The sequence below is a fragment of the Haliotis rufescens genome, unplaced genomic scaffold (assembly GCF_023055435.1).
Source record: "Haliotis rufescens isolate VD_foot unplaced genomic scaffold, xgHalRufe1.0.p SCAF_15, whole genome shotgun sequence".
NCBI classification, from domain to species: domain Eukaryota; kingdom Metazoa; phylum Mollusca; class Gastropoda; order Lepetellida; family Haliotidae; genus Haliotis; species Haliotis rufescens.
Window position 1 is genome coordinate 6,248,960 of NW_025963835.1, and position 26,099 is coordinate 6,275,058.

Below are 26,099 nucleotides of genomic sequence, written 5' to 3' on the forward strand. Positions count from 1 at the left end.
TTATGAATTTGTTTAAACAACTGTATCACAATCGAAGTCTAAATACATAACGCGCAACAAATATTTGTATAATATTCTATGATACATTTTCCCCCAATGAAGTCAGTTTTGACCAGAGATTGAGTATTCTCTGGCATTGACGTTTTTTATGTTATTCAAGCCAATGCATTGAAACTGTTTCAGCTGAGTTATTTGTTTAAGTGGCACGTCAGAAAACAAGGAGTGAACCGTTATATTGCAATAATCGGGGTAACTATTTTCTGTCCTGTAGAGTCAAAGTAGCGTTGTATTTACAGCACATACATGTAAATGTGTTGAGATTTGATGTGTCATCACGTAATCAGTGCGATGTTCAAGTATAAGTACATACACTTAAATGTAGACAGGTGTTAACGATGATAACGATAGAGAGATAAATGAACGCAGGTCGGGTTAGTATTATTTCCTTCATAACAGTTAATAGTTGATTTTAAGTTGCCATTTTCTTAAACAGATTAAAAAATGTTAGTGCAGACACAGACTAGCAGTTAATACTATAACCGTGATGCAATCGCGTTACTCAATACAACCCAAAAAGAACAATCTATAAGGCGTCGTTTTACAAGTTATTCCTTATTTTATAATATAACAAATTTATTTATTGAATTTATATCACAAATATGATTTTATCATATTATGAAGTGTTTATCGATATCGCAAATTTTTACATATCAAAAACTGCATTTATTATATCAACTAATGTATTTTATCATGTAACTAATCGAATTTGTGATATTTGAAATATCAAAAGTAGTTTTTATATCTAAAATTGTGGGAATTACCTTTGCTAGAGTGTTTTATCAATGTGTTACAAGGATATCGGTAGATATAGAGATATTAGAATAAACACTACGTATTTAGCTCGCCAAGGCTCGCTAAATACAATGTTTATTCCTAATACAGGATATTTACCATCCCCGAACACACACGCGTGATAGCCTCTTTATCATATAATGTCATTCTTCAATTCTGTGCTCGAAAAACTCTTTCCATCTCTCACAATAGTGGGGCGATTAAGGCTGGATTTTAGTCATAATTGTGCACTTTGGGTTAAAAGCACCAAACTTGGCACACTTATACATTGAAACATTCCGAACATTTCTGGATATGGATCCACCGCAGCAGCGCCACCTGGTGGTAGAAAATCCAAGATGGCCGCCCAAATGGTTAAAATCTCTTATGACGTCAAATTATATTCAATGTATCATCATTATTTTGTCAATATTAGTCATTTATATAAAATTAATTAAGTAAATGTTGTATATAATTCAAATTTAGTTTGCAGCGCCCACTGGTGGCGAAGAAAATCCAAGATGGCCGCCAAAATGACTTAATCTTCAAAATATGTCAAATGTTTGTCCACAATATCAGTATCATTTGCTCATTATAATCATTTCAATCAAATATGGCTTCAAAACAATTCCAAGTAATGCTTTACTGAATGTATAAGCTTCTGGTACTAAAATTCATTCATTTGAAACAAGATCTGTATTTCGTAAGGCAGATCTGGGGAATATATTGGACTGCATGAACTTGGTTAAAATTCGGTAACTGAACTTGGAATGTGATAAAAATATTGGACTAGCACTGAAACATGCCTTTTTGATTCTGAATCATTAAGGCTAACTAAACGAGCAACACTTATCCACAGACGTGATTTAGGGTTGAAACAAACTTTCAGAGGAACATTTCCTTCTGACTTCCATAAACAGTATGTACCTGCCTCATTGAAAGCTCTAGTCAGTATGGAATTTGTAGGACCAGGTATGAAAAAAACTACGGTAAACTACACTTATAACGAACTCAAAGGGACCACTAATTTGAGTTCGTTGTAACCGTAGTTCGTTATAAACATATATACACCATATATACAGCAAATGGCTTGGACCACAAAACCAGTTCCGCCAGTTCGTTATAAGCGTGTTCATTATAAACATAGTTTACTGTATCTCAAACATCTTGTCTTCAAAGTGTGAAATCTTGGTGCACTAGCTCATCAACACAAAGACACCACTGAGACCAAGAAATACAAGTCCCAGGTTACTTGGTATTAAACAAGAAAACGTGATCTTGTTGACACATTTCAAAATATGGTGTATTTGAACAGATATAGCACAGTTTGTGGTGTTTATGAAGACGAAGGTGTGGTATACCCACCAACATTCTCAAAAGATAACCTCTATCATAATCCCTGCTCTACAACAGCAACATATCCACTTCATGGTACCAACATTTCACTATTGCAGCAGCGTTCAAAAGCTGAAGAGGAAGGAACATCACACGTTGTTCTTTTGGCTGAAGAATGCACACAAACAAGGAAAACCATTTCCAAACAGCCCACTAATGTACCCCCATCCTGTTTTAGCAAGATGGGCAATTATGTGCCTCAATTAAAATGACCTTTCACCCAGGATGTAGATAGTGTTAACACAATGCCTGACCATGAGTAAAACTGGTCATATCACATGAAGGAAGTATTGGGAAAATAAGACAAACATAGCCTCCAAAAACAATTGCCCATATGCCAATGTTCTAGAATGTGCACACTCTGTTGCTATGATACAGCATTCAATTCATGTGGTAAAAAAAGGGTATTGAGCATTTGAATCCTGGTCAGATGAATGTGCTTGCCTTGGATGAACCACTATACACAATTGCTAAAACTTTCCAGTGGAACTGTCCTGAATTATATGATAAACTTCCTTATCATGTTTGGTAGATTTGCATATAGAAATAGTTGCTTTCAGGATTCTCAGAAACTGTCCCGAAGGAAGAAGATGGAAAACTGCAATTTGTGCTGCTGGAATTGCCTGTCAGATTTCCTGATTCCTTCATCATGTGTACCCATCTTACTACTACATCAGACATATGTGCGATATAAGGAAACAGAAGCGAACACAGACGATCCTTTCAGAAACTGGTGTGCACCGAAGTAAGCTGCTCAGCCCATTTCACTACTGGCCCCTTGTTCTTGAACAAGAACTTTGTATATTGTGCCTGGTGGGTGCAATTCAAAAAGCAGATTTCCCAAAGTTTGCAGCATCACTTGTCATATTAATGGCTTGCGTTTCACAGATATGTCCCTCTTACAGTAGAGCACGAGCACCGCTGTACCTCGAATATTGTTCCGGTGGATTCGTGACACACTAAACTAAAGACTACTGACATTCACTTGTGTGGCACAAGGTCAGACACATGAACAATTCAATAGCCGTATGAAAGGAGATGGAGGTGCAGTTGGATTGACTGAAACAGCCGAGAGTTTTCTTCTAGAGGCCCACGGAATTCAAAGACATTGTCACTATTTCCTGCCTTCACCGGTTCATATGCTTGGGATACGTGTCAAGTATTTCCTGAAGTCACCAATGCTTTCCCATCATCAGCAGATATCTCTGAAAACACAATGCAGATTCTTGAGCGGTATGTCGTTCTCACTGGTTTATTTGGAAGGTCAATGAAAGGCAAAATCTCTGTTCATGAAGATCTCAGACAATTGACATTTCAACCCAAAGAGGCAGCTCTGAGACAGCACCAATGCATATTTGGGGATAGGTGCTTGACAAACGTCCTGCACTATAGAATCTTGTAGCCATGGGTTAACGTTGCCTGCCTGTACAGTGCTATGTGATACTTTGAAGGAAAGAGTTCACTGTAAGTGAATTATAGAACCGTAAACACGTACATTGAACCGATATTCCTGGTCCTACTTAAGTAGGAAGTAAGTCAATGTCATAGGTTCATGGCAATAATGTCAATAATACCTTTACATGCATTCTTGTTTTTAAGATATGAATCCATTCCCAGATGAATGATTTTGGGGTGATCTAATATAAACTGGGTGGAACCTTTCCCAGTAGACCATTTATAAATTAATATGCCGAGAATAGATCATAGACAATACATATTAATTGAAACTAAGTCATTTAAAATGTTTCATCATATCAAAACTTATCAACTTATCCTTAGTTCAAAGATATCAAATGATATCTATATCTGCTGTAGAAATAGACAATTTCTGAAAACTAATACATATTGGAGGCCATCTTGGATTTTCGTCATCACCAGGGGGCGCTGCATACCAGATTTGAGTGAGTGAGTGAGTGAGTATGGTTTTACGCCGCTTTTAGCAATATTCCAGCAACATCACGGCGGGGGACACCAGAAATGGGCTTCACACATTGTACCCATGTCGGGAATCGAACCCGGGTCTTCGGCGTGACGAGCGAACGCTTTAACCACTGGGCTACCCGACCGCCCCTTACCAGATTTGAATTATATACAGGATTGTTGTGATTACTCCTAAATACATAACAATGATAATTTGTATAAATTGGCCAGATAACTATGATGTGTTGAGTGAGTGAGTGAGTATGGTTTTACGCCGCTTTTAGCAATATTCCAGCAATATCACGGCGGGGGGACACCAGAAAATGGGCTTCACACATTGTACCCATATGATGTGTTGAGTACAGATTGATATCATTAGAGATTTCAGCCATTCTGGCGGCCATCTTGGATTTTCTACCACCAGGGGGCGCTGCAAACTATATTTGAATTATATACATCTCTGCTGCAATTAATTCCGCATGCATTAGATTGGATATATGTATAAATGGATCAGATAAGTATGATATATTGAGTATATATTGATACCATTAGAGAGTTCAGCCATGTTGGCAGCCATCTTGGACTTTCATCACCACCAGGGGGCGCTGCATACTAGGTTTGAATTATATACAGGATTGTTGTGATTACTCCTAAATACATTACAATGATAATTTGTATAAATTGGCCAGATAACTATGATGTGTTGAGTACAGATTGATATCATTAGAGATTTCAGCCATGCTGGCGGCCATCTTGGATTTTCTACCACCAGGGGGCGCTGCAAACTATATTTAAATTATATACAGCTCTGCTGCAATTCATTCCGCATGCATTAGTATGGATATATGTATAAATGGATCAGATAAGTATGATATATTGAGTATATATTGATACCATTAGAGAGTTCAGCCATGTTGGCGGCCATCTTGGACTTTCTACCACCAGGGGGCTCTGCTGCGGTGGATCTATATCCAAAAATGTTTGGAATGGTTCAATGTATAAATGTGCCAAGTTTGGTGCTTTTAACCCAAAGTGCACAAGTTTAGCCTTAACCGCCCAACTACAAACATTACCTCAACAGTGCAAGTTTTCCTGGAATGTGCGCATTAATATATATTACGTCAGAGGTTAAGTGGTGTGTCTGTCGGAGAGTGACGGTAGCCAATATAGTTCCAACTGAAACCTGTTTCCTATACAGTGGCGTAACTACATATATGCAAAACAACAATTGCCTACACGACTTGTTTTTACTTGCCTTTCGCGGCAATCCTTCGGTCTGCCCGAAAGAGTAACTGCCCTTTATCAAACTCTAGTCTATGAAACGTCAAGGCCACAGTCAGACGTTGTTGACAGTTGGCATGTCCTGTCATAAAGTTACGACGTGCAGTGAGATGTACACACAGCGACAAAACGAAACAAGGTAACGATTCGAATATATTTCGGCCAAATCCAACTATTTTACTTTGTGGAAAAGGTTCCAAGCCTCAGAGGTCTACAAGCACAGACACGGATAGTGATTCAGCTTGGCTAGTGTCCTCGCACTGACTGACTGATCTATAGGAGATTTAACGTGCGCTTTCCGACTGTAGCGTATTTCGCACACGGGCCTGGCCGGACCATTTAGTGTATTCCGAAAAGTGATGTGTGCAACCCAAGAGGGGGCTTTTAGGGGTTGCTTATATGAATTTTTGGAATTTTTAAATTTGGAATAAATGTGTCCTCGCAAAATTGTTTCGCAATTTATATCTGCAAAGTTGCCAGAACTTGTAAAATGCCTCAGCTATGTCACAGTTAAACACTGATTTTCGGTATATTAGACTGTTCTCTTGATAATGATAGCAATTATCCCAGTAATTTCTCCAGATTCCCGATGGTTAATTCTAACTCGATCGCCAAATAACAAGGGCGACGCCATATTTGTTAATGCATGAACAGTGAAAGTAGGCCCTACTTCACCTTTGATATTTGCATCTCTATCTGCATATGACCCCAAAAGATATAGTGTTTTTGCGCTGGCTTCATCCTGACGGGAAACCAGACCATTATATATGATCAATATATTTATTTGCACATCTCCTACTCTACTGGGTGCATTTTTGTTACACAGTGTTTAGTGATTTTTCAGGGGGTTCTTTCAAATAGAGTGAATCAATAATGACCACATAAAGTGTTCTTGATGGTATATATTTATAGCCTTTGACTCCATGATCTTATGCCCATTTTTGAATAGTTCGCATAGATAGGTAGAACATCATAACATTTACATATATAGTCATATTCAGATGATGCCTCTAAATGTATGTAAGCTTCTGCTCTATATTTAATCACTTTTCCTCTTGGCTCTTCATGGTATATGTGACAAAAGCTTTAGGATTACAGTTGTATCTTGTTATCATTGTATTTTAATGCGATTTCAATATTCATTTTACCATCTTACTAACTTCATATTGTACATGAGACGTTTTATTTTTAAATGCCACCATATATTACAAGTATTGCCTGTAATGGTTAAGTCAACACAATTGACAAATATTCTAAAACACATGATTGTAAACTATTAATGTACGTTGAAAGAAATATATATTGTAAATGCCGAAATGATGTATCAAGGATCGAGTAGAAGATATATTGACAGTAGCGCTTCAGGTTAATCAAGCTCAAGTTGTTCCTCTCCTGGCGGCCATTATGCAACGGTCATCTTATACACAACCCCGAGCTCACGTCTATTGGTCGTTTCCTGTGGTACGGCAATTAGTGACATATACTACTTTCATTGATTCAATGCTGCTCTTTTCGAGCGTCACGGCTGTGGAGCTGAGACAAAGAGATCAAAACCATCATAAAGTAATTAGCGTGCAATAAAAACAATGCCCCGCCAAACCTCATATATATACTGACCGCAAAAGAAACATCACCATGGATAGATATATGAGAACCCTTATTTGTCCAAACACTGTAAACATACTTTGAGAAATATTGAAAAATTGAAACTTGGCAAAACTGATCATCAAGGTTGAAATCAAAGTGTCAAATGTTCTTAAAGTGAAACACAACACTAGTTTCTAAAAAAAAGGCATCACAGGTCAGTATCTCGTGTGTCCGCCATGTGCATTAATGACTGCCGTGCAATGTCGAAACATGGAATGGATGAGGCAGTTGATGAAGGCCAGAGGCACTTGAGCCCACACTCTGAGGAACGCCTGACGCAGTTCAGCTGCAGTTGTCGGCCTCGGTCTGACGTCATTCACCTGTCTTTGAATCTCGTCCCACAGGTGCTCAATGGGATTTAAATCGGGACTGAGGGCAGGCCACTGCATGGTTCTGATGCCATTCTACTGGAGGAAGTCTCTTGTTGCTCTCGCAGTGTGGGCACGGGCGTCATCATGCTGAAACTCGTGGTTGCGGCGACGTGCCAAATGAGGTATGGCGTCAGGTCTCAAGACTTAATCAATGTACCGAGCTGCTGTGACACAATTGCCTCTCCCTGGACCGATGTTCTGGGAGACCACAGGTCCGACTCTCTGTGCAGGACCAATTCCACCCCACACCACGATGTTCGGCCACCCAACGAGTCTCTCTCAACGACACAAGCATCTGAATAACGTTTCTCACGGCGTCGCCAGATTCTCTGTCCCCCCACACAAGGCAAACAGTAGTTTTAGTCTTGGGTGAAATATTCACAGTTTTAGAAAGTTTGGTAGGAGTTCCTGAATTTTGTTGGGTAAAAGCCATCAGGACATGTTACTGAATAATATAATAAGCCAGATAAATGTAACAGCACAGCTCCAAAACCAATGGCAGTGAAGTCACTCAAAGGAACCATGTGGCCGTTCTTTGTGTGTTTGTGACATCTGATGCCCTGCCCTCTCCCTCCCCTCTGCCCCCAACCAAGACTGCTGTCCAGGGGGGTAATAAATACAGGGATGGAATCCATGTGGCGGGTGCTGTGGACAGATCTGTTGATAAGGTGGTCAGAGAATGTGCTTTAGAAAATTTATTTGGACACTTACATGTGTCCAATTTACATTCCAAGATTTTTTTTATTTTTAGAGTCAAGAAGGATATTGTGTAATATAAGATTTCAGAGACTAGATGTTAGTCTATGGAGCCCCCAGCGAGGAGATCTGTGCAACGCCAGTAGCCTATTTTGGACAGCATTCAACTGTTTGCCTCCGAGAGATGGATCTAATGTTCCATGTCTGATTCCAGTCTTGAGTTAGACTTGTGCCTCATGCCGGGTGAGAACTTTGATAAGGACTATATAGTCGTGTGACTATGATGGTATTATATCAGTGATTTGTGGCTTTCTATGTATCTGCCACTGATCTAGATCAAACAAGTTTGAACTTTTTGTGCACCAAAATATTTCTTGGATAGCTATGCGCTCCTTCTTCATGATCAAGAGATTGATACGCCTCATCATTTGTATATAGCAATGTTTGAGTGAAGTATTGTCATAAAGGCTTCATGAACTCAATTTGTTGTTTATTCCTTGTTTTGATATGTGGTATACCTTACTTGTATTGTGATACTTAATTGTATTACACATACATCTGACGGCTTGTCAAAAAAATTTTGCTTTGACACTTAAAAAAACATTTTTTTTAATTCAATTTGTTTGTCGTTTTGATTCATAACGGGCACACGTGCATGTATGTTACTACCGTGCCATTAGTAACTTGAACTAGTACCGGTACTACTATAGAACATGTAGTTTTGTGTATTTGCCTTAGTTAACCTAGGGATGGCACTTGTTTTTCTTAAGCTTGGGTAAGGGACATAGATTGGTGATTGCTTGATGTGACTGAGTGGACTTTGAATACATTCTCTAAGTATGAATTAAATAGGAATAAATTCTTTATCACGTTGGTAGTTTCTATATTTAGAACACAAATTAGAGTTATTTGATAAAGTATATTTGATAGATTTCACATATCACTGCACCAACACTGCATTATACTAACAATACTTCCTTTGTAGTATACAGGTCATAGTTCATCGGTCATTTGTATTTGGGGCTTTTCTTCAAGGATGGGTTGATATATGGTCTCTGGTGTTGTTTCTTTGAGTTCTTCGTGACACTGAATAATTTTTGCTTATGCGTTGCGCCTGCGTGCCGCGCTGTGCCTGAAACTGCTGCTTTGCCACGTTGTACTCTACGTTTGCTGCTTCTCGCTTATCCGCGTTGTACATCACCTTTACTGATTTGCTTCGTTGTTGCATTGCTAGTCTACACTTTGCTTCTGATACTCGATATATTTATTAAGTACTACAAGCTCTTGACAACAGGTAGGTATTATTACTGTACATATAGTTTTTTTACCTACTCTATTCACTTCTCTCTGCGATACAGTGTGCATTTAAAGTGGCATTGCTACTATACTTTGGTATACCATATACCTTCTACTGCAGCAACAACAGTTGTTGCTCGTTAGAGTGTTTGCATTTCACGTTCAGTGAATATTTGCGCATTCATTCATTACGGATCTCAGCAAGGAGGAACTCGGTAACATGATGGAAGCATTCCGAAAGGCAGGACTAAACCCCAAATCTGACAAACCTGAGGATTTCAAGCATTGGGATCAAGGATTATCACAGCAGGACATAGCCCCTGTGATTAAGGAGGAGCCTGAAGGAGAGAACCCAGAATCTGATATGAAATTATCAAAAGTGACCTACCATAACTTCCCTAAACTGCCTTTCTTTAGTGGAGAGCCTGGTAAGGATGCGGAGTATGACTTATGGCGCTATGAGGTGAACTGTTTTTTGGACACACAGACCTATTCTAAAAGGAGAAGCAGCTTTAGCAGTGATGAAAGTGGGACCTAAGGCCACCATATCCGACATCTTATCAAAGCTTAAAAGTGCTTGTGGGACACTTAGAAGGAGCTCTGTACTTATGTCCAAGTTTTATAGTTCTTGTCAAGGAGAAAGCGAGGATGTCTCACCCAGGGAGGAAACCTCTGTGGGAGCCTGCATGGAGGACAATCAGGCGCTCCCCTTTACCACGGGGGATCTTGCACTGTGGCTCTCTGGTATCTGGGTGAGACCATTGGTAGCCGCTGTGTGGCAGGCGTTAACCCAGGTTTCGTCCAAATAGACAGGCTCATAGCCTTCTTCTCGTTTCCTTTTAATAGTGCGCAAATAATTGATACGCAAACGAATGATATCTGGTCGTTCACACATTGCTAGTTTCGACCCTTTCGTCTTTTTGTACTTATATCCAAATTTGGAAAGGAGTTTACAAATGGTCCATTTGGAAATATCTAAGTCATGCTCTGTAAGGAGAATTTGTTTTAGTTTTCGTGTTGAAATAAATTCATTTTCTAGTGTTAACCGCCGAATCCCGTCCCTACAACATTTTATCAAAGGAATCTAACTTAAATTTCCTATCCTGTTTTGAGATGCCCCCTAAGGGATGTGCAGGGGAGCATGTTTTTTTTATGGGAGTTCAAAATCTTAACTACGGTTTGTTTGGGAAGCTGTAACGCATGAATTGTTCTTTTCATGTACTTTGAAATGTCAAAGAAGGGCGAACGTCTTTCACTTTCAGCCTTAAAGTATTCAAATATTTTAACAACGAAACCTTTCGCATCAGCGGAAAGATGCTTGCAGTACTTGCTTGCTCATCATGAAATCTAATGCTAACACCGTATTCGTGCGTGCGTGATTCCCGTGCAACCTTCCGAGTTGAGCTTGGTTCAACTGTGTCATATGGCCCTGTGACGCAGGGGTAGCATTATGCAGATGGCTGTTACAATGAATGCTCGTTCCCCCCGTGACGAACAGGTCTGGTTGTTGATGAAATATAGTGATAGCTATATAGACAGATTTTTTATCCATGCACCGATTGTCTTTAAATGTAATATCCAGTTATGTATGACTGTTTAATAATCTCATACCAACTTTGACTGGAGTAGGTCCAATAGTTTTTTCAGATATTGTAGTAAACGTCGGTACCTTAAATTAACTTCCAGACTATAGTAGGGTAGGCCTTTTTGCTGACGATCTAGTTTTCTTCCTATATGTTGTTGGTTTAATACCTTGAGCCTCAGACGTTTTATTGAACTCCACCTTAGATAGATGTTTGCAGAAGTTACACCTTGAGCTTGGAGAACACCTAGTGTTTGTGATTGACATGTGGGTGGGGATCTCCAGTCAGCTGATCAATGTCGCACCTTCCACACACGGCGGATGGTGATCTCCCACAACACATGTCACAGCTAACGACTTGCGAGATCAATCTTGCTTCTTATACTCCCGTATCTGTTAATTCTGCTCTCAACTTGTCTGTACTTGTTTTCATGGCTATTTCAAGAACTTACAATGTGAAAGAATAAAAACAAACGTGTTTAGATGGGATTTCGAAAATTTGATTGTTTACACACAGGAAAAAAGTGACGTTTACCTCCTCGTGTGTAGTTGAATAAGTGTGGAGGATAGTGTTTGCCTCACAACGATTAGATATGTTGGCAGTGAAGAGGAGTTCTGTTGAAAAATCGCGATTTTATCGTGTGATTACAGCAAAAACGAGAATTTATGACTATGATGTTATAGAGGTAAGGTGTTCATACTCCACCTCTTCTCAAACTGAAGAAAGAACTGCCTGGCAAACGTTATGCAAATGAATGATGATCCAGGCACTCCAGCATCGTTCGCGGAAATGTGTGCACCGCGGATGGGATTATGTTGAAACATTAATTAGCAAGAAACTCAATCAAGGCCGTCCATCAGAGCTCAGAACGTTTCAGCCATCCCTCGTATTTGCTGTCTTATGCCTAAGTCAAAATTAACACCATCAACTTCAAACTACTTCAGTTATCACTGCGGTGGAATACGCAAAATCATGGACTAATGTAAATTTGATGCAGAATACACGATTCTAAAATGTTATGGCAGATTTAAGTTTATTCACGTGACAATAATAATTATTATTCTTATAGTACGGTTGTGCAACAGCAGTAGGTGAATGAGTTGGGTTATACGCCGCATCGAACAGTATTTAAGTATGTTAAGATAATGTGATGTTGGTCTAAGACGTTTACCGTGGCGAAACCATTTCCCACGTGTGGTGCTGCCAAGCACAAACAGGACGAAACCTTGCTCTCCAGATCCCGCCATGGACCCAATTTGGCTCAACTATCAACAGTTGAACGTATTTATATCGCCAGGGGATTAGAAGCAGGCCCCCTCGCAGACTATACATCTTAACACAAGTGTTGTACATACTTCATCAACGGAATCATCTTTGCATGAAACACAAAATTGATAGAGAAGAAACCCACAACACCTTCGACATGCATGAACCCTATTTTGAATGAGCAATGCATGCAAAGCCGGTCTGTTGCTTGCTTACATGCATTGTCTACAGTTTAAGTTGACAGGAGCCCATTATGTCTGTCAGGGTCTGCGCCTTTTTAATTAGTTCTTTGAGGGCATGTTTATGTCTCTAACCAGGTTGATCATTGATGCGTTTTCATATCCACCACATGATTGGGGACAAACAATCTAAGTAAGGATTAAAGCACTTGGTGGTCGGAAATGTAATTATATCATTCTGCATTTGAGCCAATGGTTTATGGATACCATGTAAACGTCTATATCCAAATGTGATATTTAGATTTAGTTTTCTTTCATTTTAAACCTGGGTAATGACGATGAAATGTTTGCTTAAATGGTACTTTTCTATTGCAGGAGCTATTCAGAGCTCAGTAAATTGCGTCAATGTTGACCTATTTTAAATTATGAACACTGAAACCGAGATGACCATTTAGTTTCACAAGTTTTATGAGATTAAATGGGAATGTTCGTGGCCTCAAATAGATAATCTTTTAGAATCAAAATCTTACAATGTTCTTCAATATAATCTCCTTGTTGTCCAAGTGAGCTAGAAATAGTACATATGACAATAGATGTAGAACGTAGTGAATTACCCCGCAAAACGTGTTCAGTATCATGAAATATCCCAGTCCGCTAATTCTTCATATGCTGATAATTTCAGAGTCATGTGTATTGACAAAACCAGATGATACATGTATGAGGCACGGAAAGCAATTCTTTGAGCAAATACCTAAAATAAAACTATTTTCAAAACTTCCTATGCAGTGACATACCATATTTGGGAAGTGAATATATTTTCCCCCGATGAAAACGGTATCCATTAGTTTATACATGAAGGCTGTTCTAATGCCAGTGAATGTACTGCCAATATCTGATCAGAATTAACAATTAAAGTATAAAATAAGGGTGTTAGGAAATGTAAGATAAGATATATAGTATATTGTGACTGTATATTTAGTGTCATTCATCATGTAGTAACAAGCAGTATTTCTACCATGTTTTGAGAATGATTATCCCTGATGATGAAATGTATGATGATCATTCAGATAAACTGTCCAGGCATGATACTTCTTTGCATTGAGATTCTTTCCGCGATTGGATTCATTTTTTGGATTCATTTTTTGGTTGGTTTGTTGTTTAATGCCGCAATATTCCAGATACGTATATGACGACGGTCTGTAAATAGTCGAGTCTAGTCCAGACAAACCAGTCACTGATATCATGAGCATCAGTTTACGCAATTGGGATATGATGACATGCATCAAATAAGTCAGGGAGCCTGACCACCCGATCCCGTTGGTCGCCTTTTAACAAACAAACAACCCCCCTTACTACAGTGGGACCATTTGCCCCTTTTTAACTGTGAATTAAAATGTCAAAATGACGGCACATTATCAACATAATAACCAACACCATAATCATTTCGCCTTCAACATGGTGCCATGTAATGTATGTGGCAGCCAATTTCTTTTTTTCAACAGTCTGAAGCATAATTATTTTTTCAAGAATATTCAGGGACAATTTTTTCCCCAATAAAGTCCCAGCCCCCAGAATATCAAATGGTCGGTCCCTTAAACAGCGCAGAGAAATATGTTGAGATTTTCCAGCTTTATCTGATGAAAGAAAAAGAAAAAATAGAATATATTTCTGATCAAATTATCAATTACGTCCTTGTCACATGTTTACACATGTATTTAATACTATTAAAATCTATTTGCCTCATTAATAAACATTAGAATTTGTTTAAAGAATCTTGCCTAAGAACAAGATGAATCATCTATTCGCGTGATTGTTAAGACATTCTTTAAACATTCATGAGTTTTATATTACTATTCTACTTTTCCTTTAATGACAGGCAATTCCATTGATTTTATCTATCTATAATCATTATCTATTTCAAACGTTTTCTATTGTGGCATGGGGTAGAGTGGGAAAATGAAATGAACTATCACGCATGATTATGCTATATTGAAATTTGAATACAATACGCAAGATCAAACACAGCCTACATGATCTCCAAGTTGGTCGTCCAAGGGGAGACAACTCCATGCGTCAAGGCAAAGAAATGTCACTATCGTGCACCCCAAATTGTTGGTCATGTATACATGATATTAAAACGACCGTGCCCTAGATCTATAGGATGTCATGGTATAATTTCTGTCGCCAATTGTAAGACTTTTCACTTTGACTGGAATACACCAGTGTTTACGGTCTGAGTATGGTGACTAGGCAAGTGCGTGGCGGTGGTTCTGTTTCAAACCCACAATGATTTCAGATAACAAATTGCTACATAAAATACACAAGAAGAATCTCAGCACACATAGGTTTATTCACATACCACAATGTTCCACATAGACATTTGACAATTCACGCCAAGCACGTTTCATTAAAAACAAGGCAAGGCAACCTCCACGTGGTGAGTGCTGGGTAATGCTGCTAGTCCTTCCACCTTGTGGATCCAGGGTGGCATGTGTCCACAGCACCCCATTGCTGGTCATATGAGGCGACTAAATTGGGCAACGACTTTGCCGTGGGTTGCGCCATCGTGTCGGTGGAGGAGGGGAGTCTGGTAGTTGAGGGCACTGGTTCCTGGAACTGTGTTCCTTTGCCCAACACACTACTTTGACCCTCACTTCACCTAGACGGGTGGTAGAATGGGCCTGGTTCTATCAATCGGCTGGTCACGCCGAACCCTGTGTGTATTACTTCCAATTCTTATTTTTGCACTTGCATGTATTATATTTATCACAAAAGTATTGCTTGGTCTTTTTGAAAACACATTTATTGAAATAAATATATTGCCTAGAGTCCTATGCCAGAAGGCGGTGGCTCGTAGACCAATCTGGTAATGTTGACCACTAAATTATTGTTAGTGGCAGAACCAGCTTGGCAATAAATTTAGAAGACAAATATAGCAATTCATGTCATATTTGCTGGAGTGTAAACACACCTGTAGCACGGGTGTTTTGCATTTTGGATATCCAATGCAATAAGACACTGTCCTTGTTGACACTTGGTGGGTTGGGAACAGGGGTGCAGGACCACTTCCTTTCATTATGTCTAAACAACACTTCTGGTTCGAAAAGAAAACACCTAGATGCTAGCCCATCTGATGACGACACTGATCTACAATTAGATTCCTGGGCTCGATTCATAGTAATCGAGGCTTCTGATCATCAGCCTTTGAAATTGAACCTGTTTGTTATTTCTAAGGCCATCAATGGTTGTTGTGGTACGGTTGACAATGTTACCCGCCTCCGTAATGGCTCCACACTTGTAGAATATGCCAGGAAACAGCAATCTCTAAACCTGTTATCAATCAGACAATTTGCAAATGTAGAGGTTGCTCTTTCGGCACATAGGACATTGAACTCGTGTTGAGGCATTGTGAGAGACAGAGCCCGATGTTTAGCGGACATGAGTAAAGATACGATTGTGACTTAACTAACAAAACAAGGTGTTTGAGCTGTCAAGCATTTCATCAGAAAACAGGATAACAACATCATCAAGACCAACACTTATCTCTTCACCTTTTCCCTTTCAAAAATTCCTAAATCTATCAAAGCTGGGTACTGTAAGGGATTGCCTAAAAGTCGGGCCAAGAAAAGTCGGGCCGGGCCGGGCCGGGCCGGGCCAGCGGGTAATACTAAAAATGGATTGCAGAATAATAAAACGAAACGCGCATATCTAGGCAGATCTCAAATGTCCACAAACGTATAGTTTTGCTCATTTAATTGAGTTTGAATAAAAATGCACCTTCAACAATGTAATTAACTGATGATTATGACTACATACCGTGAGTCTCGTAGAAAAGTCAGCGTCTTGACTGTGTATTCTTTGATTAGAATGCTTCTCACCGACCTTAGGATGTAGGGGTGTGATGTCCTGGGCAGGAAACGACAGTGTTTTGACTACTCTTCTTTCATTAATTAACGTGTTTAGGTAATTAACCTTTACTAATTCGTGTTAAACCAACACAGGATGTTTTCTGGAAATGGATATTCGCGAATGTCAAAAGACTGACACGACACGTGTTAATAACTGTCCAAGCACTTCTAAAGTTCCTAACATTATTTATATCTAAAGACTAGTATTTTATCTAATTATTTACCACTTTATTGTCTCATATTTCAGTAGTTAAGGAAAACACAGAGCTCAAAGTGAAGCCCTTTTCCCCTCTACATTCTCTATCAGAAGTGTTTGGCTTGTGTTTGGTTCGACTTGGCCCGGGCGGTCAAAATCAACTTTAAACGCACAGATGTATCTTCAAATGTGATTAAATCTATAGATTAGTGTTATATCTACATATACACCAATTTATAATGTCCAGGTGTATCGCATTTAAAGAAATCTGCGCCGTTAAAGTGAAGCATTTTTACTGTATTTTCTTTAAAAAATCCAAGTCAGAAATGTTCGGTCCGACCTGGCCCGGGCTGTTAAAATCAACTTAAACTTCACAGATGTATCTTCAAATGTGATTAAATCTATAGACCAGTGTTATATCTACCTATACACCACTTTATAATGGTACATCTGTGCGTTTAAAGTTGATTTTGACCGCCCGGGCCAGGTCGGACCGAACATTTCTGACTTGGATTTTTTAAAGAAAATACAGTAAAAATGCTTCACTTTAACGGCGCAGATTTCTTTAAATGCGATACACCTGGACATTATAAATTGTTGTATAGGTGGATATAACACTAATCTATAGATTTAATCACATTTGAAGATACATCTGTGCGTTTAAAGTTGATTTTGACCGCCCGGGCCAAGTCGGACCCAACACAAGCCAAACACTTCTGATAGAGACTATGTTGAGAATGTAGAGGGAAAAGGGCTTCACTTTGAGCCCCTTGTTGTCTATAAATACTGCGATCTGTAACATTATAAAGTGGTGTATATGTAGATATAACACTAATCTATAGTGGTAATCACATTTGAAGATAAATCTGACTGTTTAAAGATGATTTTGACAGCCCGGGCCAAGTCGGAGCGAACTGTGTGACTGTCGAGAGTATAGGGAGAAGAGGTCTACTTTAACCAACGTGTCTGCTTTTAATACGATGAACAGTGACGTTATAAAGTGGTATTTACTTAGATATAGTACGTTCCTATAATATAAACGCTATGCCGACAGATGGAAATTCGTATGACGATAGCTAGAAGTATTTGATACGTGACAAATCCTATTTCGTTTAACGATTGCTCTTTTACATGTTACCTAGATCAGCGACGCTAACACACAGCTCCACTTTCTAGTTTTTAAGTGATTTACTCCGAATTACTTAATTATGCTGCACGTTTTGGATTGGTGATTGTTCAGTAGTGTCATGTGTGTATGTTGCATCAATAATATGTAGATATGATCGCCGATTATTAAGTAATTAGCCAATAACACTTTGGCCCGTCTTGGCCCGGCCCGGCCCGACTTTTAGGCAATCCCGTACTGTAATATCGGAGTGGAAGTTTATGTACCAAACCCAGTCCAATGTTACAAATGTCAACATTGTGGACCAAGACCTACACTCTCAGCACAGTCTGTGTGCGCTGCAATGGCTCACATGATAGCACTGAGTGCAAATTGCGATGGGAACCACTTTGCCCATCCAAACTTTGTCCATACTTTATCCTTCAATCACAAATATTAAAAATTACACACACTAACAATATCTCTTTCATGATGTCAAGAAGCTAGTTCAGTCACAATCTCCAAAATTCTCATAAAATCTTACTCAGCAGCAGTAACTGTCACTCCTGTTGTCAAAGCTGCCAAAGTATCTGTAGGATGCCAAACAACCATCTGTTGGGTTGGTAATCAGTAGATGTTACAAGACACTACAGCTTAAACATCTCAAAGCAAATCAACAAGAGAAACATCAGCTTCACAGACGGAGCTTGTAGAATCATCATAAACATTAGTGATCAGATCGCAGATCAACTAAACATTAGACAATACAACTCTTATCATTTCTTTTCACCTCCAGGGGCTAAGGCAACTGGAGGTTCTTCAATTTTGGTGAGACAGGCAGTTATTCATAGCCCTGTTCATCTCCATACCCCTTTACAAGCTGTCGCAGTTCGTATCACCATGCACATTCCTTTATCTGCATCTCTTCAGCAATCCGATCTTAAAGCTCTCTATGACCAGCTTCCCCAGCCCTGTATCATAATGGGTGATATGAACGTACATAATCCACTTTGCGGTGTTGATCATACGAGCAGTAAGGGCAAGCTCCTTTCCAATAATACTCTATGCCTTTTTAATGATACCTCAAAAACCTATTTTCATCCCTGTACAGGCGCATACTCTTCTCTTGTCTGTTACAGATTCCAACCTGCTGAATGAATTTGAGTGGTCGGTCCACGATGACCTATGTGGAAGTGACCACTTTCCAACAATTCTTAACCCTATTACCCCGTCTGACGTTCCTCCATCATCTCGATGGAACTTTACTAAAGCAAACGGCCTCTATATGACATTCTCTGCACAGGCAAACTAACAACTGATCGCTTTACTGACGTTCCTGATCCAATACAATGCTTTGCTCATGAAGTCAACAAAATAGCTGAAGAATGTGTTCCAAGGTCCTCTGCAATTTCCACATACGTAAACCATGGTTTAACAATGGCTACAAACAAGCTAAGAAGGCGAGGAAAAAGGCTGAGCATTATTTCCGTCGCCATCCTATGGTCAACAAATTAAACAAATTAAAAAAATTAAACGCTTAAGCAAGGCAAACTTATGTGTCAAAAATATATTCACGAACGCCCATGTCCAGGGTATGGAAACATGATCCAAAAAATCAAAGGTAAAGACACTAAATCTAGTGTTCACCCTCTTAAAAATGGGGTCTTATGAATCAGATATTGCTAATAAACTTGGTGAAACTTTGGCTAAACACACTTCCTCATCTAATTATGTACCTCAATTCAAAAAGAATCAAAAACAGCAAGAAACGAAACCTATTAATTTAAATTCAGATAATGGGAAAGATTATAATTAACTATTCTCTATTCATGAACTCCACACCAGAATCATCTTTAGAAACACTATTGAATATTTTTTATATAATTTGGACGTCAGGGAGGTTTCCTCCTTCGTGGCGTGATGCAAAAGTTGTCCCGATACCCAAACACGGTCGAGATTATACTGACCCATCACATTACAGACCTATATCGTTGACAAGCTGCGTTATTGCATGTAAGAGCAATTTAAAATAACTTGATACTATTTATCATCAAGGTCTGAGGCTTTGCCTTGGAGCCTTCAGAACTTCGCCTGTATGTGGATGCTGACGAGCCTTCCCTTAAACACCGTAGCATCCAATTAAATCTATAAAAAATATCTCTAAATTACGTTCTAATGACTCCAATCGAGCGTATGACTGTGTTTTAAGTCCCTTTATGGTAATCTCTACAAAACAAAATCTTCTCTTATTCAGTTAGTACATCGAGAGGTGGACCTAACATTAACTAAACTAAAGAAATCTGACACAAATCAACTAATTTTTCAACAACAATAGAATGAATTACGAAGCACATATGATACTTACAAATCTGTATTTACAGATGGATGCTCGGATGGTGACGTTGTTGCCAGTGCCGCCGTCATTGGATCCAGGACAATCTCATCCAGATTACCAGATAACTGTTCTATTTTCACAGCGGAAGCAAATGCTATTTTAACAGCCCTTAAATTTTTCAACAGCCAAACTAGACATAAACGGTACATACTTTTTCCGATTCTCTTTCTTGCCTTCGGGCTATCAAAAACTTGTCTTGCACACATCCACTTTTAATTGAAGTTGTTGAATTGTTTAATTATCTTGCACCTGGCCAATACGACATCGTTTTCTGTTGGTTACCCAGGCATGTTGGTATCCTAGGTAACATAATGGCAGATGCTGCTGCAAAAGCAGCACTCAACAAATCTGTGACACCACATCTGATTCCATACAGTGATTACTTGTCCGTTATTGGATCAAATATCCGAGATCTGATGCAAAAGAAGTGGGACACCCAAGTAGGTATCGATACATTACATGACATTAAACCAACTATTGGTAACACCTACTTGGGTTGTGAGTCCAGATTTGAAGAGGTAATTTTACTACGATGTCGTATTGGCCATTCTCGTTACACCCATGAGTATTTGTTGAAAGGTGAGGATCTTCCATTTTGTATCCCTTGTGATGAACGAATCACGGACAAGCATGTACTGCTTGACTGTGTTGATTTTTTCATCACAAGGGATACTATTTCAAATCATCATCTGTTAAGGATCTTGTTAATAGAATAAGTCCTCATTTAGTTATTGTTGGGGTTTTTTTAGAAAAGAAATATATTGAGCTTATTGATAAATTTTAAAATGTGTAGATCCGTATCATCGCCAGCAGCTAAAAAGGTGGTGTAAATCCTGCTGGGGAACCGTGCAGGTAGCAGAAGTATTGTAAGTCCCCACGGTCCCTAGTTAGGTGGCCTAACTTTGGTTGCTGGTGATCAATAGCCTATTTCCATATTGTATTGTTGAATGATTATATGTTCTATTAAATATTCTAAACTAGTTTTAAAATCGAAACTGTGATACTCTAGTTATTATACTGTCCATCGTTGACAGCTTTATATTCAATCTCAATATAATTATTATAACTGTTTCGTCACGATATGGCTGAAATGTTGCCGATGTGACGTTACATTTCACTCACTCACTCACTCATTAAAAACAAAATGGCGTCACTTCACCGAGAGCGCTTCGCACCCATTTAAACAAGTCACACAATAAAACACACATAACCACGAGAACATATGACTTCAAGGAATGTAGAAGTAGCGTTAAAACGGTACAACAACCACTCCCTAAGCTTACCATCAAACTATGATATCGGCTCTGGCTGCTGGTCATTTGGTATATCCACCGTTTCGGCAACACTAAGTCTTCCAACAGTCATATTTTGTTGTTTTTTATTAATACAGGTTGAGGTTTTTTTTTGCCTCATAAAAGAGAGCTGAGATTTATTATTACGTCAATTTTCAAAATTAACATATGGAAATTAAAGCGACAAAACCCTTTCCATATTCTTGAGAAATCTCTGAAAGTCGAAAATCGATTTTAGGATTCCGACCATATCATGAACATGTGTTTATGAATCACTATCAAAAAGTGATGATACCAGGTGTTCGCGAAAGGTGGTACCGTCACAAATACATGGAAAGGCAAGTCAATTGTTCACCTGAAAAAAATAGGGAGACATATAGTACAAGTCAAAATAGGGGATTGCATCGGACATCATTCTTGTCACTGATATTAAAATGTTCTCACTGTTCACTAAAATAGTACAAATATGGGTGAGAGTAAAACACAACTATGAAAATAGCAGTATAATAGAGCAGTTTTATATTATAAAAGACCATTTTATAACATCAATGTGTAGCAAAAGTCCACTGTACAATTTTATTCAGATTGAGAGAACTGGTTAACTTGACATGTTTGCACTCACTACTGCTCGAGGCATGTACTTTTTAATTACAGTAAACTACGTTTATAACGAACAGACGGATATAACGAACCTACTTTTCGTCCCAACATTTGTTGTATATATGATGTATATATGATTATAACAAACTACGGTTACAACGAACTAAACTTTGTGTCACTTTGTGTTCGTTTGTGTAACCGTAGTTATGACGTTATAAATAGTTTAACTTTTGATGTAAACAGACGAAGATGACCAAACTGAAATTTTGACACGTTGGGTTAAAACCCCGAATAGTGGTACAAAATGGTTGAGAATCAATCGCCCAAACACAACCAATACAATGTGCTAAGTAATGAACGTGCTACAGTACCTATGAGTTTAAAGTGTAACTTTGGCTGCACTTACCTACAAAGATATGGGTATAAAAGAAAGAATTTACTGTTCATTTACACCAAAACTGTTTGGACAGTAGCATGCTGAGATTAACGCTACAGGAGTGAGTGAGTGAGTTGTGTTTAACGCCGCTTTTAAAATTATTCCAGTTATATCACGGCGTGTCAGCTTAATGTAGGAGGAAAGAACGCTACAAGAGAAAGAACAATCTGTTGGTATGATACATCAAGGAGCAACGCAAAGAGTTTGGACTGTTTCAGGCAGACTGGGCGGAAGAGGGACAGGTCTAGGAGCGACAGACCTAGGAGAGACAGGCCTAGGAGCGACAGACCTCAAGTCACCACCACCCAGGGAAACACTGCAAACGTATCCTCCATCTAGGGAATCATATCATCACGGTGACGTCATCAGCTGCAACAGTCACCCTGTCACTCGGTAGAAAGTGTCCAGAAGACTGCGAAGGTACACTATCAGAACTTGCAGACGACTACACAGTCACTCGTAGAACAGAAACTGGCAAAGACGCATACTAACAGGAGAGAGCAGATTCCGGGATTTTCGGAGCAGATGGAAGAATTTGTGTCAACCTCCGACGAGGAGAACTTGTTGCATTCAACATGTCGAACCTTTTGGAGGTGGCAGCATTTGTAGCCAAGACCAAACTGCATCATTATTTCTGTCAATGCGGCATCAGTAGCCCAATCAAGGTGGCATCTGTAGCCAAGTCAAGGCAGATCTGGTGTTTTGGGAAGGAAACATCACTGGAGAGCATTACATTAACCAATCTCCCTACCTTGTTGTACTACCGTTCTTGCCAGAGAACGGGACAGACCCTGTTTCAGCAAGATAACACAAGGCCCCGATCAACATCTTGCCTTGGTCAGCACAATCACCAGACTTGTGGAATCACCATGGCCGTCACTAGGTCGCCCTTATAACAAGGATCAGTTAGAGAAGAATGGCGTTGCATCCCATTTCTATGTGATCAGACGTGTCACATCTTCTTCTCATCGTCGAGTTTAGACGTGCATTGATTCCAATACTGAATGACAATTGTGACATTCTTAAACATTGTGTTTTCGGAAACAAGGAACAAACAATGATTGGTCACGTCTTTTTGTTCGTCAGTATAGATTATTGCAATAAACTAATTTTATTCATATAATTTTACTTTTTTTATATATATATATATGTTGTATTTTTTCCAAGTAAGGGTAAATAATGCTTAATTGTGTTGCACACCACAGTCAGCAACTGTTTCAGTCCTATCACAGCAGGACAAGTGGAGTGAATAACCCAATGCCCCAAGGATACTTTCATACTATGCCATCTTGAAATGGAAGATTGGATATGATCATTAATAAATAAGTGTCCCTTGTCTCGATGTACTCTGTATCAATGGCCATATTACGTTCCATACCTTTTACTTGGGGTTTTTGTCTTCAAACCAATGGAGGCTGACTTTTATATTTTCACAAAATATCCCCCACCTACACCCCAACCCACACCCGAAATATATAACACAACAATTTACATATGATTGAATAGTATTCAAAAAAGAGAAATTGTCTGCCACAAAAATTACGTTGTTTCAAGGTGTTCTTTACAATTGAATATAATAATTTAGGCTCATACTTTTAATTAACACACAACACCCCCACCCCAACTTTGCTCATAAACTCTGTCTCATGAGTACTGTCTCGGGTCTACGTGTCTACAAAATCAGGATTTTACAATGCTGAGTGCCAAACGTGAAGCCAAAAATATCATACATAATTAAGGATATATACTCAACAACAAAAGTTCCTGTGACACCAATATTTAAGTGTATTTTTCAAACAAGTAAAGATTGGTTTTCAATATTGTAGTACTTGTATGGAATCAAGTCACAAAAACGCAACTGCTACAGAAAAGCATGCATACCATGCAAAAGTTTACTTTTATGCAAGCCCCATGCATTTCACTTGCCAAGAATGGGTATAAAAACATGTGCGTTAACGGGATTCCATATGCATTGTTTAACATCGTGCTTACAACAACCACTCAGAAAAACAACAAAATTACGCAATAATTCAACATTACGAAATGCATCGCCTGTCCGAAAATGAGCGTCTGCGAGCCATTGGAATGCTTGAAGCAGGATCGAGTCAACGTGATGTTGCAAGACAATGTAACGTCCACAGAAACACCATTTGGTGTTTATGGCAACGTTTGCAACAGACGAATGCAGCCAGAGGCCATCCTCGGAGTGACAGGCCACGCGTAACCAATAATCGACAAGACAACTGGATTCGAACAACATACCTACGAAATCGATTCCAGCCAGCAACAGTGACTACAAGAAGCATCCCTTGCCTTCGACGAATATCTTCACAAACCGTACGTCGTCGCCTCAGATGTGCAGGGATTGTCGCCAGAAGACCCGCCAGACGACCCATTTTGACAGGAAACCACCGTCAAGCACGTCTACAGTGGTGCAGACAGCGTCTACGCTGGACGGCCATGCAGTGGGGACAAGTTCTATTCACTGACGAGTCTCGTTTTCACCTCAGCCACAGCGATGGACGGATTCGAGTGTACCGACGTCGAGGTGAACGTTGCGTCAATTATTGTGTCATGGAAGAAGATCGGTTCGGGGGCGGCAGTGTTATGGTATGGGGTGGGATTACAGCAAGACACAGGACCCGTTTGATAGTGGTAGAGGGAAATTTCAATGGACAGCACTACCGCGACGAGATCATCAGCCCTGTTGTTCTACAGGTCTGTTTGCGTCGTCATGGCCCAGGCATTACCTTTCAACATGACGACGCCCGGCCTCATATTGCTCGACTTGTTCAGGATTCTCTTCACAAAACAACGTAAATGTCATCCCCTGACCGGCTCGCTCCCCTGATCTCTCACCAATCGAGCACATGTGGGATGAGATGGATCGGCGCCTTCGACGTCAACCACGTGTTCCACAGACACTCCAGGAACTTCGAAACATGCTCCAGCAGATATGGACAGATATCCCACAGGACTTTGTGCGACGCCTGGTCCATTCCATGAGACGAAGATGTGTTGCTTGTAGCGCAACTAGAGGTGGACACACACACTATTGACTTGTAAATTGACATTTTGGCATGTTCATTGGTTTTTTTTATGTAATCACGCATTTTCTGAAGTCAGTGCGGCAAATTAAACCATTTGAACACTTACTGGAGTCTTTTATCTGTTGCAAACCGAAATTGATTCAGATTTGGTAAAAACATAACTTTGTATTTAATTTTATTCAATGTCACAGGAACTTTTGTTGTTCAGTATATATAACGGACCATTTAAGAAGTATTGAGGAATTATTATAAAGTTATATAATTGCATATAAAATTTTATTAAGTCAAGACCAGCTTTCACGTGAAGATCACTCATCACCCCGGATTCCCTAGCTCGGCCTTTCTCGGAAGCGTGACCACTGTCGCCGCTGGGTGAATATACTATTATCCCCGACCTTTGTTATCACCACTGTTTTTTTACATTTCATACTGAACACTGCCATGATATTATACATTGCCATTGAATATTGTACTCTGTTGTGTACTGCCATTGTGATTGATGTGCAGCAATGTGTATTGATTTGTAAACCTAGTGAATTTATGTTACACATTTGTTGATAGTATACCATTTGTTGTTTGTTTGTTGGTTTCACACTAAGTTCGTTTACGTACAGATTTCTGAGTTCTTGAATAAATAGTATCTTTAAGTAAA